The sequence below is a fragment of the Lissotriton vulgaris genome, chromosome 5 (genome assembly GCF_964263255.1).
Source record: "Lissotriton vulgaris chromosome 5, aLisVul1.2, whole genome shotgun sequence".
Classification (NCBI taxonomy): domain Eukaryota; kingdom Metazoa; phylum Chordata; class Amphibia; order Caudata; family Salamandridae; genus Lissotriton; species Lissotriton vulgaris.
This window is the reverse complement of record NC_141693.1, coordinates 426172812-426188435: the sequence shown is the minus strand read 5'-3', so window position 1 is coordinate 426188435 and position 15624 is coordinate 426172812. Positions and strand designations below refer to the sequence as shown.

At 43.1% G+C, this 15624-nt stretch overlaps 1 protein-coding gene across 1 annotated transcript in view; it reads right to left on the bottom strand.

Moving 5' to 3' along the window:
- LOC147711012 (dual specificity protein phosphatase 13B-like) overlaps nucleotides 1-15624 on the bottom strand; it is a 78725-nt gene that overhangs the window by 49462 nt on the left and 13639 nt on the right. Inside the window, exons 2-3 of the mRNA XM_086920099.1 lie at nucleotides 8207-8270; nucleotides 7974-8061 (exon numbers count right to left, since the gene is read on the bottom strand). The gene's annotated coding sequence lies outside the window, so the exon portion shown is untranslated. The remainder of the gene's footprint in view (nucleotides 1-7973; nucleotides 8062-8206; nucleotides 8271-15624) is intronic.

Genomic DNA, 15624 nt, shown 5'->3' with positions numbered 1-15624 from the left:
CAGCTCGTTATGGGCTCGAGGTTCCAACAGTACCTCGAGCCGAGTCAGTGCCAGTCGTCAGGCTTGAGTCTGTCTGGAGCCTTCAGTGGCTCACCCATCTATATTATGCATACAGCCTCTACTCATCCCGCCCCTGGCGTGCACAATTGTGTATTTTCATGTAACCCACCTTGTGTACTGTGCTATGATATTTCCTAGGCAGGCTTGCACTTTTTAAGTACCAATACAATCGGCAAAAAATTCTGGCCCAATTCACATACTAAAGTAGTAAATCTGCACCAGATGTAGTACTCCAAGGAAGATGTGCAAGTTTTCTACTTTTGGGAATTTATAAAGATTCCCAGTAGGAAGTCTGGCAAGTTTCACCAGTTGCCGGTTTCTAGGTGTACTACTGGGAATGTCTCATGACTTTTTGCCTGCGCGCCCTTTATCCAAAGACAGAATTAAAAAGGGCACAATTCTGCACTGAGAAAACGCACCTCATGTCCAGCTGTACATTTTCTTAATTTCTGTTTTTTTTCTCCAGGAGAACCAGGGTCGGACTCGGCATCGGGCGTTTTCCCGGGAGGGTGGAAGGGTGGGAGACGGTCTTTTTACTAGGGCCGGTTTTGCAGCGAGGCTCCAAAATTGGCCCTCAGTAACAAAGCAGCAAGCAGGCGTTTCCCGCCTCCTGAGGCCAGGCAGTGAATCCCAGGGGCTGGTCCGAGTAACTTACCAGGGCTGCTTTGTGTTCCCAGGCTGGCCCTGACGGGAACAACTTTTTAACTTGTGCAGAAACCCCTTGCCCCTATACTACCACCAAGTTCACAAGATGACCCATTGAAGGGGTGTTACTCTTGCTCTTTGGTGCATTAAAACTCCACCATTTTCGGCATATGAAAGGGTCGAATGGGAGTTTTAGATGCCCACACATTCACAAGTTTGGTGGTGTTCTCAAACTTTCAAAGCAAACCATGCCTTTAACCGTCCCCTCCAATCTCATTGTGTGCAATTTACCCCAGCAGATTTTAACGCACTCATGGTTGTGAATTCTACAGTAGTAACCTGCCAGGAATCTCTCTGTGAACACCAGTCCAACAGCTGAGCAGATAGACAGCATGGGGATGTAAAAAGCAGGATGAGATTTCCTTGAAATACCGCAATATATTAACATTTATCTGTATTTAATGTTAATATTTACTTGTGGGTGTAGTGTTTTGTTGTACACAACTGCTTAATGTGCTAAAATGCAACAGGCATACAAGTATGAGAGCATGCTTATCCATTAAATACAATGTGTATCAATTAAATGAATGTGGAAATATACCATGTTATGACTCCATTTATTCTCAAAACACATATGGATAAATACCAATGAGACGGCTACAAAATAAATATGGATAAATACAGACATAAATATTAAAAAAAGAGATACAATAAAACCAGGAGCTTTACTCATGATAATGGTATAATTTGTGCTGACAGAAAGCATAACATGGGGGTTGTGTTCCATGCATTCACAACCTCCCCCCCTAAAGTGTAAACCAGCCCACACCAGCATACCTTCCACAACCGGGTGACTCAAAATTTCAGATAGTCTTTCCCCACCCTAAACTTTCTGTCTTCACACCATATGCAATCTGCCAAACTCATAAGTAACTTCATACACCAAATATCTGAGTACTGCTCACAAAGCCTAATAATAAAAAAAAACACAATCCTTGACGACTTCAGACTCAACTAGAGCAGACCTTGTTACAACTCTCCAACTTTCAGGAACTAAACAGAGGTCGCGACCTCGATCTCTATCCAGGACCACAATAGTTTCTCCTGCCTCCGCCCTACAGAAATTAACTGGTCAGTCCGTTTCCTCAGTGCTTTCTAAATTTATTTTATCACCACTCATCCAGACTCGAAGACTCATCCCCTGAAATCACAGGCTTGCCCTTAGAGAAAACTAATGCATGAGGCCTTGCAAGAACTACTTCCAGCAAATGTTATGTAGACCAAATAGACGTAATAAAACATGCAGCTTAAACAACAATGCACCAAAGCTCTGGAGAGGTCAACAAAAGAAATACGCAATCAGAGAAAGCATTTAGAAAGTCGAAGTCATACGTCCTGCTTAGCAAGCTAAAATGTCTTAGAAAAGAGCTCAAAATGTTTGCCACCTCCAGGGTCACCTTGGCACCAGAATAAATAAACACTTCTACTAATTCAACAAGAACACAATTCAGTAACATACATGCGAAATCAGCACCGCAACAAACACATCCTCTGCAAAACGCAATTAATTTAAATCCTTACTGGAAAAAGAAATGTAATGACAGGCAACATTAGTCCCAGCCTTGCCCATGAAGATCAATTCCCCAAAAGACCTGGGGTAGCGGAAGTGACATCACACACCCTTTGACCTTCAATTCAACTCACACACATGCTTACACACACACACATTCACACTTACACACACGATCTTTCTCATGTGAACACACACTCACTTGCAAGCTCCCACATAACATAGCTTTAAAAGCATTTTTTACTAACTTTATCTGCCATTGAAGGTTATATTCCAGTTAATTGTACTCCATGTTTTATTTCATTAATAGTGAATAATGAAATATTGTTCCCTATTAGTTTATTCAAAAACTTGGGTGAAAACAAAGAGAGGTGGTCCCCAACCGATGTCGATAAGGATGAGCTGCCACTATGCTCCTGCCACTGATTTTGTCACCTCTTGGGCCAGGGGTCGCAAAGGCAGTGCTAGGGGTTGCAAGGGGCAAGCCAGGGGTCTAAGCTGCAACCCCTGGTGACCCCTAAACGACGTCCATAGTTCACTCTTCCCAAAACCAAAAAAAAGTGATTCACCTTCTCTCTAACTGGCAGAGAAATTAGCAAGGTTATACACCATTTTAAAGCAACAAACTACTATGTTAGTCCTCTACTTACCCTTATTATAAAACAAACAACTCTACTCTGTTAGAAAGGACATGGTGTAATATGATCAATGCCACATTTACCTGAACAGTGCTTAATTTGAGCCAGTGGTTTCCGGAGCTGGCACCAGCACTTATTTGACAACACTGGAAGTTATGACAGTCTAACATATGGTGGCGTTGTTGGTCTAAATTATAGAAGCACACAACAGTTGTTTATTAGTTCAATATACATTCAAAATGACTGATACCGGCTGCCCAAGCCATTCTCATAGCTTTTGGGTCCTGGAATTGTCTACATTTTCACACTTATAGGGTGTGATGGATACTAGTTGTGTTGGGTCGTTGGTGGCGCTGGCAGGGTTCAATGGGTAGTGCAAACTGCAGTGGCGTTCTGCTGAAGAGCCCTGGCAATTTGTTTCTTTTAAATCAAGCACTGCCTGGGGTATTTGGCGAGACACGACTCCTCATTTTCCATGACTTATTCGCTGCCTTTGACACTTTTGGCTCCTAAAGACCTATCATTATCACAAAACACCGCTTGCATTTATCAGAAGAGGTTCTGAAATAGTCCTCCTCATTCATTTCTAACTGTCATCAGCTCGTCAAAATTGTGAAAATCATTTTTGAGAAAACCTCGATGCCAGACTTGTTCCGAGCACTCCCAATTTTCAACCTTTATCTACAGCCATCGAGCAAACTGTTCATGTGGGAAGGTGTCTCAATTCAGCAATACACAGATCACATATAACTTTATTTGAAACTTTCTCAGCACTTCACTCTTGCTTAACAAATATCCAAACTTGGATGTCAAACAACTTTGTGTTACTAAATCCACAACAAGCTGAAATCTTACGTATCACACCTAAATGCAAACATAACTTTAAGCCTTCACTAACCAAAGAATTCAAAATAGATGGCTGCTTCTCCTCCAACTCTCCCTCTGTAAAATCTTTATGATGTACTCTAGATTCCACCTTGTCACTGGTTCCACACATTAAAACCAAACTGCCCAAATGTCGCCTTCATTCTCTGAAAAAGATTAAACATCTACTACCTTCACCAATAATAATAATAGCGATAATGATAAAGTAATTTATTAGCGCATAGCTACTCCTGAAAGGAGTGTCCCAGCAATAAAGATCAGAAGCAACTGAAACAAAGCAGACACAGGGAAAACCTATCTAAAAAGCCCAGTCCTGAGGTTTTTCTGAAACAAAGATTCTGACTGGGATTGCTTCAGCTGCAGGGGAAGAGAGTTCTACAGCTTGGCAGCAAGATAGCTAAAAGATCTTCCACCGGAGCGAGCCTTCTTAATTCTGGGGACCTGCAGTAACAAGGCTTCTGTGGACCCTGAGGCATCTCCTAGAAGAATAAGGCTTGAGAAGAGAATGCAAGTAAGCTGGACAAGTTTTCCTGGAAATCTTTAGCAAATCATAGGGCTTTGAAAGAAATGCGCTTCACCACCGGGGGCCAATGCAGTTTGTAAAGTGCCGTACCCACAGATGCTAGCTTAGGGAGCTTAAGCAACAGGGGGGCCCCTGAGTTCTGAACCCGCTGGAGACTTTTAATCCTAGCCTTAGAGATTACCATATGGAGGATGTTACAATAGTCCAGATGGGAGACCACAAAAGCTTGAACCATTGTTTTCTGGGCCGAAGCAGGTAAGAGATAAATAAAGCTTTTCAGGGATTTAATGATGCCAAAGCACTTGAGACCTATGGCTGTGATTTGATTGTCAAACGTGAGTTTGCTGTCAAACAGAAATCCCAAGTTTTTAATCTTGAGTTGAGGCTGGGAGAAAGAACCCAGAGACTCTGGCCACCAGACTGGTGACCAAATCAAGGGTTGCCTGCCAGGATTAGGACCTTCTTTTTACCTGCGTTTAACTTCAGGCAGTTGAGGTCCATCCATTGGGACACCTCCGACAGGCAAGCCCTCAAGGAGTAAACAACAGAGGTAGAGTTGTGATAGAAGGTGACTATTAACTGGATATCGTCGGCATATGATATTATTTCAAATCCATGCCATACAATAATGTCTGATGGGGGGAAAATGTAAAGGTTGAATAGGGTAGGGCTCAACGAGGAGCTCTGTGGAACCCTCTGAGACAGAGGAGTTACTTCAGAGCAGAAGGGCTTTTAAAGAACTTTAACAGTGCGACCAATCAGAAAAGATGCCACTGCACTCCAGTTAGGCTTGTGCTGCAGCCTTTTTTCGGGTCACAGCACAAGCCTCAATGCTAAGAGACATGTTTCCGACCGCCTCCACGGCGGTCGGATTGTAATTTGTCTGGCGGGACCACCAACTCTCTGTCAGCTGGTCCCATTCGTGACAGGATGGCGGTCGGATGCTCGTCCGACCACCATCATAATCAGGCCCTTAGCCACGGGGCGCATAACTGGTTTAAAGTGTTTAGACCTGGGGTGTAGGCTGTTTAAATTCACCATTACTATTACCCAGTAGAGACGGTTACTTCATTGGAGTGGAGGAGCATCGCCCCACTTACGTGCCCCCAAAAGGCCCAGATATAAAAAATAAAATGGTAATTGATTACCATTTTATTTTTTATCATCCCATCCTGAACCAAGCATCAGGAGGGGGAAGGCCTGCTGAGTGAGCAGGAAGGAGTGGTGGGTAGAGTGCTGCCTTTGCACTTGTTTAAAGAGACCATGTCTCTTTGGCCAGCATCTTGAGATGGCCAGCCACATATGTGCACTTTAAACCTTTCAACCCAGCTGTCTTAAGACAGCTAGATTGAGAGCAAGTGCAGGTATCCGGTGCCCTCCAGAGCGCAGAGAGAGGTATGTTTGCAAATATCCCTGCACCTTGTGACAGGCAGCATGAGATGCCTGCCACACGGTGCAGGGAAATTTAGGGGGGCACCCTAGGTGCCCCCCAGAACCCATAGCTGAGGAACAGGTGGGAAGGGGGGCACGCTAGGGGCCTGCAAAGTCACTTTTTGCCTGCTTTTTCATGGCGGGCTGACCACGATGAAATGGCAGGAGGAAAGGGACATTGTAATCCCTACAGCGGTGCCTGAGCAGGGACCGCCAGTGTTGTAGGGATTGCAGTACCTCCGATGGTCCGACGGGCTCCTTGAGCCCGTCGGATGCTAGGCGGGCAGTCCTTCTGCCTGATGCCTCTGCCCACCACATTCTAATGTGGTGAGCGGTACTGCTGGGGCCGATAGAGGTGGGACCGCCACTGATAGCCTGACGGTAGCGGTCCCACCGCCATCATAATCAGGCCCTAAGTTATCAGATGTAAATGAAGGTCCTTGGTTCTAATCCTGGCTTTACCATTTAACCACATTCTGTAAGTGTGGGCAAATTACTTCACATTCCTCAACCTTGGACCCCAACTTCAGGTCAAAAGAGCTCTACACTAACTTTTAATTTTAAATAATATTAAGGTCAACTTGACATATCTCTCAGTAAATGACTAAACAGAACAATACGCGACAGGTGGATAGCTTCAGCCAAAATGTAGACCTTGATTGATATTTCTACATACGTAATCATTATCAAAAAGAACCAAAGACTACAATGAATTTATCAAAATATGAAACATTAGCATGTAATAAATATTAGGGCAATGAAGAAAAATTATTTAAAGAATCATTCATTCACTTTCATATCTATCATTCAGACTTACAACCATACTGGAAGCAGATTAAAAATATTGTTGAAAGGATAACACATTGTTATGGAACAATAAATCAGCACAAAATATGTAGAACACTGTCATAAGAGTGGCACAAATTCGAATGACTGGTGGAATTCTATGCGCGTTTCTGCACAAATAAGGTGCCTTTCCTCAGGAAGAAGGCCACAATAGAAGCAATTGATGAATCTGCGAAACGAAGGTTGTCTTTGTGAATAGAAGGGTTCTTTCACGTTTACAAAAAAAACATAATAACGAGACATTTGCATTGAATAATTAGGGATAATACAGAGAGCTGAAGGTGCAAAAAAGAAAAGAAAAATGTGAAAGATGACTTCAGAAACAGTATGACATACATGGATTACCAGTACGATAAGTTGGAATTGAAAGATTGAAGATCATATATAGCAAAGCACCGAAAAGAGATAGAAGGACAGAATATCAACTAGTGAGTTTAGAAGTTTACAGTAAATAGACCCTTGAGTGTATCAAAGTCCCATGCTAGGGGTACCTACTCTTGATATAAATAGGAAACCTATGGTGATGAACAATCAAATGAGAGCAATACGATATTTCAATGATAGTCTGCAAAGTGGGGATAAAAACACACGTATACGGGTTGATTAATATTCGGAACCTACTCTAGTTTGATGATGAATGAAAACACCTAACTAAGGGGCCGATTAAGATGGCGGGCAGATCGCCCCCGCCGGGCCGGCAGTGGTCAACGCCGGCCCGGCGGGTCACTGCAAAGACCCCCCGCCACATTATGATGACTGAGGGTTCCGCGGCGGATCGAGTCGACCGGCGGAAAAAGGGGTTTAATATGGTGGCGGTGTCTGGAAGACACTGCCATCCATATTACGATGCAGGCCGTGATCAGCCTTTCCATGGCGGCAATGCCGCCATGGAAAGACTGGCGGTTCCTGCTTTTTGGGGCCCGTTGCGGGCCCCCAGGGTGTTGGGAGGATGGGGGGTGCACATGCGGGGTACCGCGCGGTGCCTGTCACATTGTGCATGTTAAAGCACAACATGTATATTTTACATTGCAGTGGGTGCTGATTGCAGCACTGCCCGCCGCAATGTCAAATATACAGGATGCGCCCGCCAGTGTGGCGGGCGCATCATAATTGATATGGTGAGACCGCCGCAACTGTTGCGGCGGTCCCTTTAGCTGCTGCCCGCCATCGTACTCAACCCCTAAGTTTTACCTTAAAAACATATAACGATGATACGCCGGTGAACTGCAGTGAAATGTAGAAGACAATATCTTCATGTAATTTCAATAATGATGTACTAGGAAAAATGTTAAGAGATATGCAGCATGTATAAATAAATAGAGAAAGGACTTTCTATCTTTGGTTGCTGATATGTTAATTTATTCTCTATAAGTACCTGTAGATCCGATGGATATGCGTTGCCTGGAGAGTCAAGATTAGTGATGTCTGTAGACAGCTAGATGTCCCATTCTATTCTTTCTACACTAAAAAAGTATATAAAAATCTTAGTTAATGTGTTGATATGTTTCCCAATCGAAATATACAATGATAGCTACTTAGCTATACATCATATTTGACTAATTCAAGGCGAAAGATGAAAAATTAACTGGAAGGCACTGTGACACTTACTTAGATACATTACGATGTAGGTGAAGAGACTGAGGTCAATTCTAATTGCTGGTTTCACAGGTAGCTGTAATATAGACAAGATAACAATAAGGCAAATGTATAAAGCTATTTTCACTTATCACAGCCTTAAGGCTTTAAGATGTCTGCATGGCAGACACTCGACTTTCCAATGCGGCTATGCTGTCAAGCAGTTTATGTTGAAAGTGAAAAGTTTTATAAAAGGCAATACTACATGGTGTGTCTCGACTTCCTAAAGCGTATACTTGTATGGACTAATACGGCATATATAGGGAGGGAAACATATAGATATCTAAGTGGTCACCTTCGGTTCCGTTTAAATATTGTATTGTATTGTAATTGCATTTGTATAGCGCCTACTACTCCTGACGAGGTGTCGAAGTGCTTTTTTCGGCAAGTAGCACGCTACTCCAGGACCCATAGAGGATTAGTGTTGAATTAGTATAGTGAAACATGCAAGTACATTTTAAGTGGTGGATATGTTAGTCAGTTAATTGGATTCAGAAGGATAGAAGAGGAAATAAGGTTTATATTTATATAGCGCTTCTAACTCCTGATGGGGTGTTGAAGAGCTTTTTGTGGTGAGTAGCACGCTACTCTGTAAACCCATAAAGGATTAGTGGTGAATTAGAATGGTGAAATATGAAAGTAATTTGAGTGGTGGATATTAGTCTGTTTTTTAGTGAGAAGGATAGCGGAGGGATAGAAGGGAAAGAAAGGTTTGCATTCATATAGCACCTGTTACCCCTGATGGAGTGTTGAAGCAGTTTTCTGGCGAGTAGCAGGCTACTCCAGAATCCATAAAGGATTAGGGTTGAAAATTAGTATAGTGAAATATGAAGTAATTTGAGTGGTGGATATGTTATTCAGGTATTTGGATAGAGAAGGGTTGGGAGGGGTAAAAAAGGAAAAACAAATTGCATTTATATAGCGCTTGTAACCCTGATGAGGTGTTGAAACCCTTTGTTGGCGAGTTGCAAGCTACGCTGGAACCCATAAAGGATTAGTGGTGAATTAGTATAGTGGAATATGGAATTAGAGAAGTGAACATGTCAGTCTGATATTTTGATTGAAAAGGATAGTGGAGGGATAGAAGAGTGAAGGATTTCTTTTTTTAGGTCATAGCAGTAGGAGGAGGCTTTTGAATGAGTAAAAAAGGGTTTTTAGAGGGCAAGAGTCAGAGGGAAGAGTTTAGAAAGGTTTGTTTTGGGGGATTGGTATAGCAAAAGATCTGTCAGACGATGCAAGGAGGGGTAGAGTAAGAGAGGCAATAAAGTGTTGTTATGGGGAACATAGTGGTGGTTTGGGGGGTTGAGATAAATGAGAGAGTGGGTGTAGAGGATATAATGATAGATAGGGTAGTAAATTGGAATGAGTAGTAGAAAGAAGTTTGAGATGAGTCAGAAAGTTGGGCTAGAAGATATATTGAGAGGAGTATAGGCTGAGAAATAGGATAGTGCATTGGAAATGCTAAATTAGAACAAAGTGATAAATATATAGATCCATAAGTACATTGAAAGTATATAGATGTATAAAGGAGATAAGTATATGCCGATTAAAGATATTGATAGAGATACAGGATGAGAAATAGGGTAGTGCTTTGGATATGCTTTTTCAGGAGAAAAGTAACAGACACACAGATCCAAGTACATGAAGGTACATAGATTCACAATGGAAGCAAGTACATGTAGACCAAGGATGATTTTTTTGTTTTGTTTTTATAACAACATAATTATTGTACACGTGTATACAAAGCAATACACAAAGATAGGCACATAGCTATAGTAAAAATAAATGCTTATATACAGAGGGACAAATACATAGGGTATATATATATATATATACATGTGAACAAGGCTCCGTTGAGCCGAAACGTCTGTGACACTTTCTGCTTAATAAAAGTTTGAAACACCTCGAGGTACGTGTCCGGTGTCCTGTTTGCCGGCTGAGGAAGCAGCGTGTGCTGGAGCGATACGGAGTTCACGATATATATATATATATATATATATTTATATATATATATATATATATATATATATATATATATATATATATATATATATATATATATATATATATATATTGTTCACCAAAGGCCCAAGAGCTTTTTGGGGCGCACTTGCAGTTAGTTAAAAGCTCTTGGGCCTTTGGTGAACAATATATATATATATATATATATATATATATATATATATATATATATATATATATATATATATATATATATATATATATATATATATATACACACACACACACACACACACACACACACACACACACACACACACACACACATACACGCACATGTACATACATGTGTCCTTTTTGATACTGTGGTTTCTTTTGGTGTGTGTGTGTGTGCGCACGTGCTCTCCGGGGTCCCCGCACATGAATGGGAATATTCCATGCTTATGACTATTGAGGAGGATACCCTGGAAGAGAACTAAAGAGTTCGCATTGACAAAACTCGAATATTAAAGTTACTCCTGACAAAATTTCATATTAATGTTACAAAAGCATTTACAATCATGTCCAGCTCATACATTTAATAACATTGTCCTCAACAGTTCTTCAGCCAACCCCGACCAGAAACAAACTAGCGCTTTCTTGCAACAGGCATTTTCCCCTATCAACTCAAAACAACCTACATAAAACCTATTATTAAAGAGAAAAAGTGGCCTGGAACTACCCATTCATTCTAAATATCAGCCAATAACTGTATGTCCTTTCTTAGCCAAACTTACTGTAAGATCAGCCTTTAGATAGAGATTTCATTTAGAGAACATCAGACGGTATTCATCTCTGGTCGCAGCACTGACCACAAGAGAATATTAAAACTACCATTGCTGATGATGAGGGAACAGCACTCACCACAAAATCTTAACCCTTGCTTCAATACTGTTCAACTGGGCAGCACTCGGACACGAGAAGTGGATACTGCCACTCCCAAAGGACAGATCCCTCTTCATCTCAGTTCCGCCCAGTCAGCACCATATCACTCTAGAGCCAGGGTATCTCCCCACTCCTCTCCTACTGTTCAAGACTTTCCGTAGCTCTTTACCTGAACTCCTCTCCTCCATCAACCCAAAAGGCTGAGACTATGCCGCTAACATGTAAAGCTAGCAAAAGCTGTGTGAACCGAAACTTAGTTCTCACAGGAAATGTGCCAAGCAATTTAAGATGCAGTCAAAACTAAACAGACTTGACCGAAAATTCCACAATTGCGTACTTACTCGTAGATAAAATAAGAGCCTCCGGATATGGGGTTCCTTCTGTCTACAGGTGTGCCTGGTAACTAAATCTGGCGAGCTTAGATTGCGGCATGTTAACGCGCAACTGACGTATCACGTGGTTACGGGTAGCCATTGAAAGAGATGTTTCAACTAAACTTATTAAGCTGTTAAAGATAGTAAGGCTTTGCACCTGCAACCACCGTGTGGTATGGCTGGTTATAGCCAGCGTACTAAGATTTACCACAGAAAATTGTGTGAGCTGATGATGTTGCAGAATTGTGACACAGTACACAGTTGTGCATAATGGTGGCTCATGCTATTTTCTAAAAGGACTGCTATCAAGATTCTGATTTGTGGGTGCAATATTTCTAAGATGGTGAAGCAACGATGTTGCCACTTTTAGTGGCTTAACACCGCTTTGTAACTATGCTACACTTTCATGCAGATATCTGCTTGAAAGGGGCGTGCAATGGGTGTTGCTGTGGATGTTCTACCGCAACACACATTGCTTTTTGACGCTGCCCAAGATTTACAAGGAGGTGTTAATTTGGGATTGCAGCAAAACTAAGGCCATAAAAGATCAGGCGTTAGAATGGCACACAAGGAGAAATGTTTTTATTTCTCTTCAATTCTGCTTTTTCTATGTGTGCTGCATTCTGCAGCACACATAGAAAGAGCTACAAGCCATTTATGATTGTTTATATGCAGGAAGTTGTCCCTTCCTGCACATAAACAATCATTCCATGCAATGCAGACACCCTTGAACTGTGGCGCAAGAGTGTGGGTTTTGGCGCGAGGGAGCTAACTTTAGCACCAGTGCTAGCAAAAACACAGGGGTGCGCCATATTGTAATAAATACAGCGCATTGCTGGGTTTTGAAAATGTCAGAGCGCAGCGCCACCAAATTTGGCACAGCTCCGCGCTCCGACATTTTCTAGTAAACATGCCCCTCAGTGTATCTCCGGAGACCTGAAAAAGAGGGACAGCGAAAGAGAAAAGTAGGGACAGGATCTTGTTTGATTTCACGGGTGATCCAAGTGGGCCAGGCCAGGGCTTTCCAAACAAGCCCCTTAGCCTAACCATGCAGCCTTCATTCACAGCAGGCCAACTTTTGTTGTTTACTCCCACCTCCTGAATGCCTGGGGCCGCCTCCTCTGCCTAATTGCCTTAGCTACACTATCCCAGCAATGACTTGGGCAACTGAAGCAGTCTGAGGACGGCAGCTACTACATCACTTCCTTAATCCACACACAATCACAGTGGTTCATTCAGTGCTGGAAAAGAGCGAGAACCATCTGGGATCAATTACTGAGCTTCAGCTGCCCTAATGAATCGTCCCTGTGCCATGTGTCAACGACGGGCACTTGCAGCATCGTCCGCGTACACCCAGTGATGTAGCAGCCTGTGCGACCGGGTCCCAGGGGACCCCCTTTCCTCTCAAGATTAACGCATAGCTGAAAATAGCTCACAACACAGACAATTAGTATTTTGTTAGTTTTAATTGTGTCTCGGCTGTGAGCAGTTATTGGAGGTAAACAGAGCCCCGCCTTGCCACCAGACTTATCACCCTATCAGGAGAAAGACACATTAAGTATAGAGTGACCAGAATTTTAAAGCAAACAAGCATTTACAATGCAATGGTCTCGGCATTATTAAAGGTAGAGCTATTGGCATTGCTCATGACTTTTTTTTTTAATCATAAATAAATGGCATTGTCATTTACATTGCCAATAGCTTAATCGTTAAATATATGGCATTGTCATTTACAATGCCAATAGCTTAATCGCTCGCAAATGCATGACCTATTGCATTTTCGCCCACACAGAGCCACACACACAGAGCCACCCACAGTCATTCACATAGAGCCACCTACACAGAGCCACTCTCACACAGACAGTCACCCACACATAGAGCCACCTATAAAAAAAGCTATCAATACAGAGCTACACACACACACACACAGACAAAGCGCCACACACACACAGACAGAGCGCCACACAGACTACACACACACAGACTACACACACACATAGACCGAGCGCAACACACACACAGACTATGCTAACACATATCCTGCCTACTGTCCCAACTCCTCCATGCACTGTAAACCCCTATAACCACTCTACACTCACCCCAAATCTTCTACACCACGAGAGAAAACCACTTCCAAACAATCACACGTTGGACCGCACTGCTATAATCCTCCTGCATTCAATTAATAAACCTGCTTATCACACTGTACATTAGCATTCAAAACTCGTCCCACAGCTTGATATGTACATGTCTCCCTTCAGCCTCTCTCTAAAATCTAACATCACCCTCCCACTATTATGACCACCCTTGGTGTGAGGCTCATAGGTTTCACCCCAAGAACCTCCCGCCTACATTCTCAAACCCTAAAAAATTCCCCCACCCATTGCACGCACTCCAAACACTCAAGCTACATACACACACACACACACCATCTATAACCACATCTACACCTTGATGTATATCATCCACCCACATAACACCTATAGGCTCCACTGAGTCATCTTCGACACCACACACCCACATCAAATGTCCAATAAGTAGATTACACAAACACATACACATGCCACACACTTAGAGCACAACCCAACACGTATGCCCACGAAACTACCCCGTCACGTCCACTCATACCATTCGCATGAACACGACACACTCGTCCAACACCCATTAACACTTAGCCCCTCTCCACTTCCCTACAGTATCTCTACACCAGTCAGCGAGTCCTACACCGACCCCACCAATTTGACACCACTACACCTCATTAACTCTGGCGCACCCTACAACCCCATGCCTCCTGCATACCTGCTCACTGGCACGAGTTCCATTCAATTAGTAAAGCAACGCGTTTTATTTAGAGCGCTCAGAAACCTAGACGTGTCGTGTGAAGTGCTATATATATTTTTTGTTTTATAGCGTTAATGGTACTGCTAAGTACGCCGCACACCGTTAAACTCCTATGCAGTACCACGCCGACCTCTCACGCCCGTTCCAAGCACCACACAGCATCCACACCATGCCCTGCCTGCACACCTCACCCGCCGCACACCCTCTTCTAGCGGCTACTGACCTGCTGCAGCATCGAAGCGCTGGCAGCCCCAGCCGGTTCATTGTTGAGTGGAGGGTGGTGTGTGTGTTTGTGCGTGTGTGGTTCCAGCGCAGACCGCTGAGCGCAAAAGAGGTGTGTGGTGGAAAGAGGGAGAAAGGGAGAGTGTGGGTGCCTCTAAAGGGTGCAGTACCCCGGCCATGGTGACGTGAATTGCACTGTTTACCATACAGAATCCTGAAAGTGAATTTTAGTAGATGGCTCCTGGCACGCGGAAGGTCCCACCTTGTTCACCCGAGTGGTGAAGCAGTGGGTGCAAAAGGTAACCCCTGAGCAGCCCGTCAAGTCCTCTCATGTCCGTATGGGGCGTATACATCCTCTGGCAGTGCCCTTCTTCTGTACCTGGGGTACCCTCTGCTCTGCTGTCCGGGTACACACAGGGCTGCCCACAGAGCTGGAGAACTGATGCCGAAATACGAAGCAGGTAATAAGAAAAAGCCGGTAAAATGTAATACTACATCAAGGTGTAGATATGGACGGATAGAATATGGGGTCAGACTCTCCCTCTGATGTCAGAGGGAGAGTTAAATCCACCATTCTACATACGCTAGGAGCAGGAGATGGGTCCTTTGATTGTAAAGGGTTGATTGCAAGTCTTAAATCCAACAAAAACAATACGAAATTTCCAAATCGTATACAATGCGAATTTCACATAATTTTTTCAAAATATCGAATTATGCATTTCCGCACCTCACGCATGTTTCAGGAGTAATCAGCGGGGGTCTGCTCCGTTCAGAAATTTCTGGCCGAGAGAAATGTTCTGTTCGACTCAGTTTCTTGCCAGGAGACTACTTTAAGGGAGATGCAGTCACTTAAGATAAGTCATACGAGACATCAGCAAACTACATTTCCATCCAAAAGAATAGTTTTGTAAAACAGTCATAGAATTGTGCAAACAAATTGGGCTTGAGTTCTTATTTCTGCCTCTCAATTCGACCACGTTGTGTAATCCTAGGCAAAGCGCTTCGTTTCTGTGTACCGCAGGTCTCTTATGTGTCGCAACAGGGAAAACCTAATCCAACTCGAGGCCA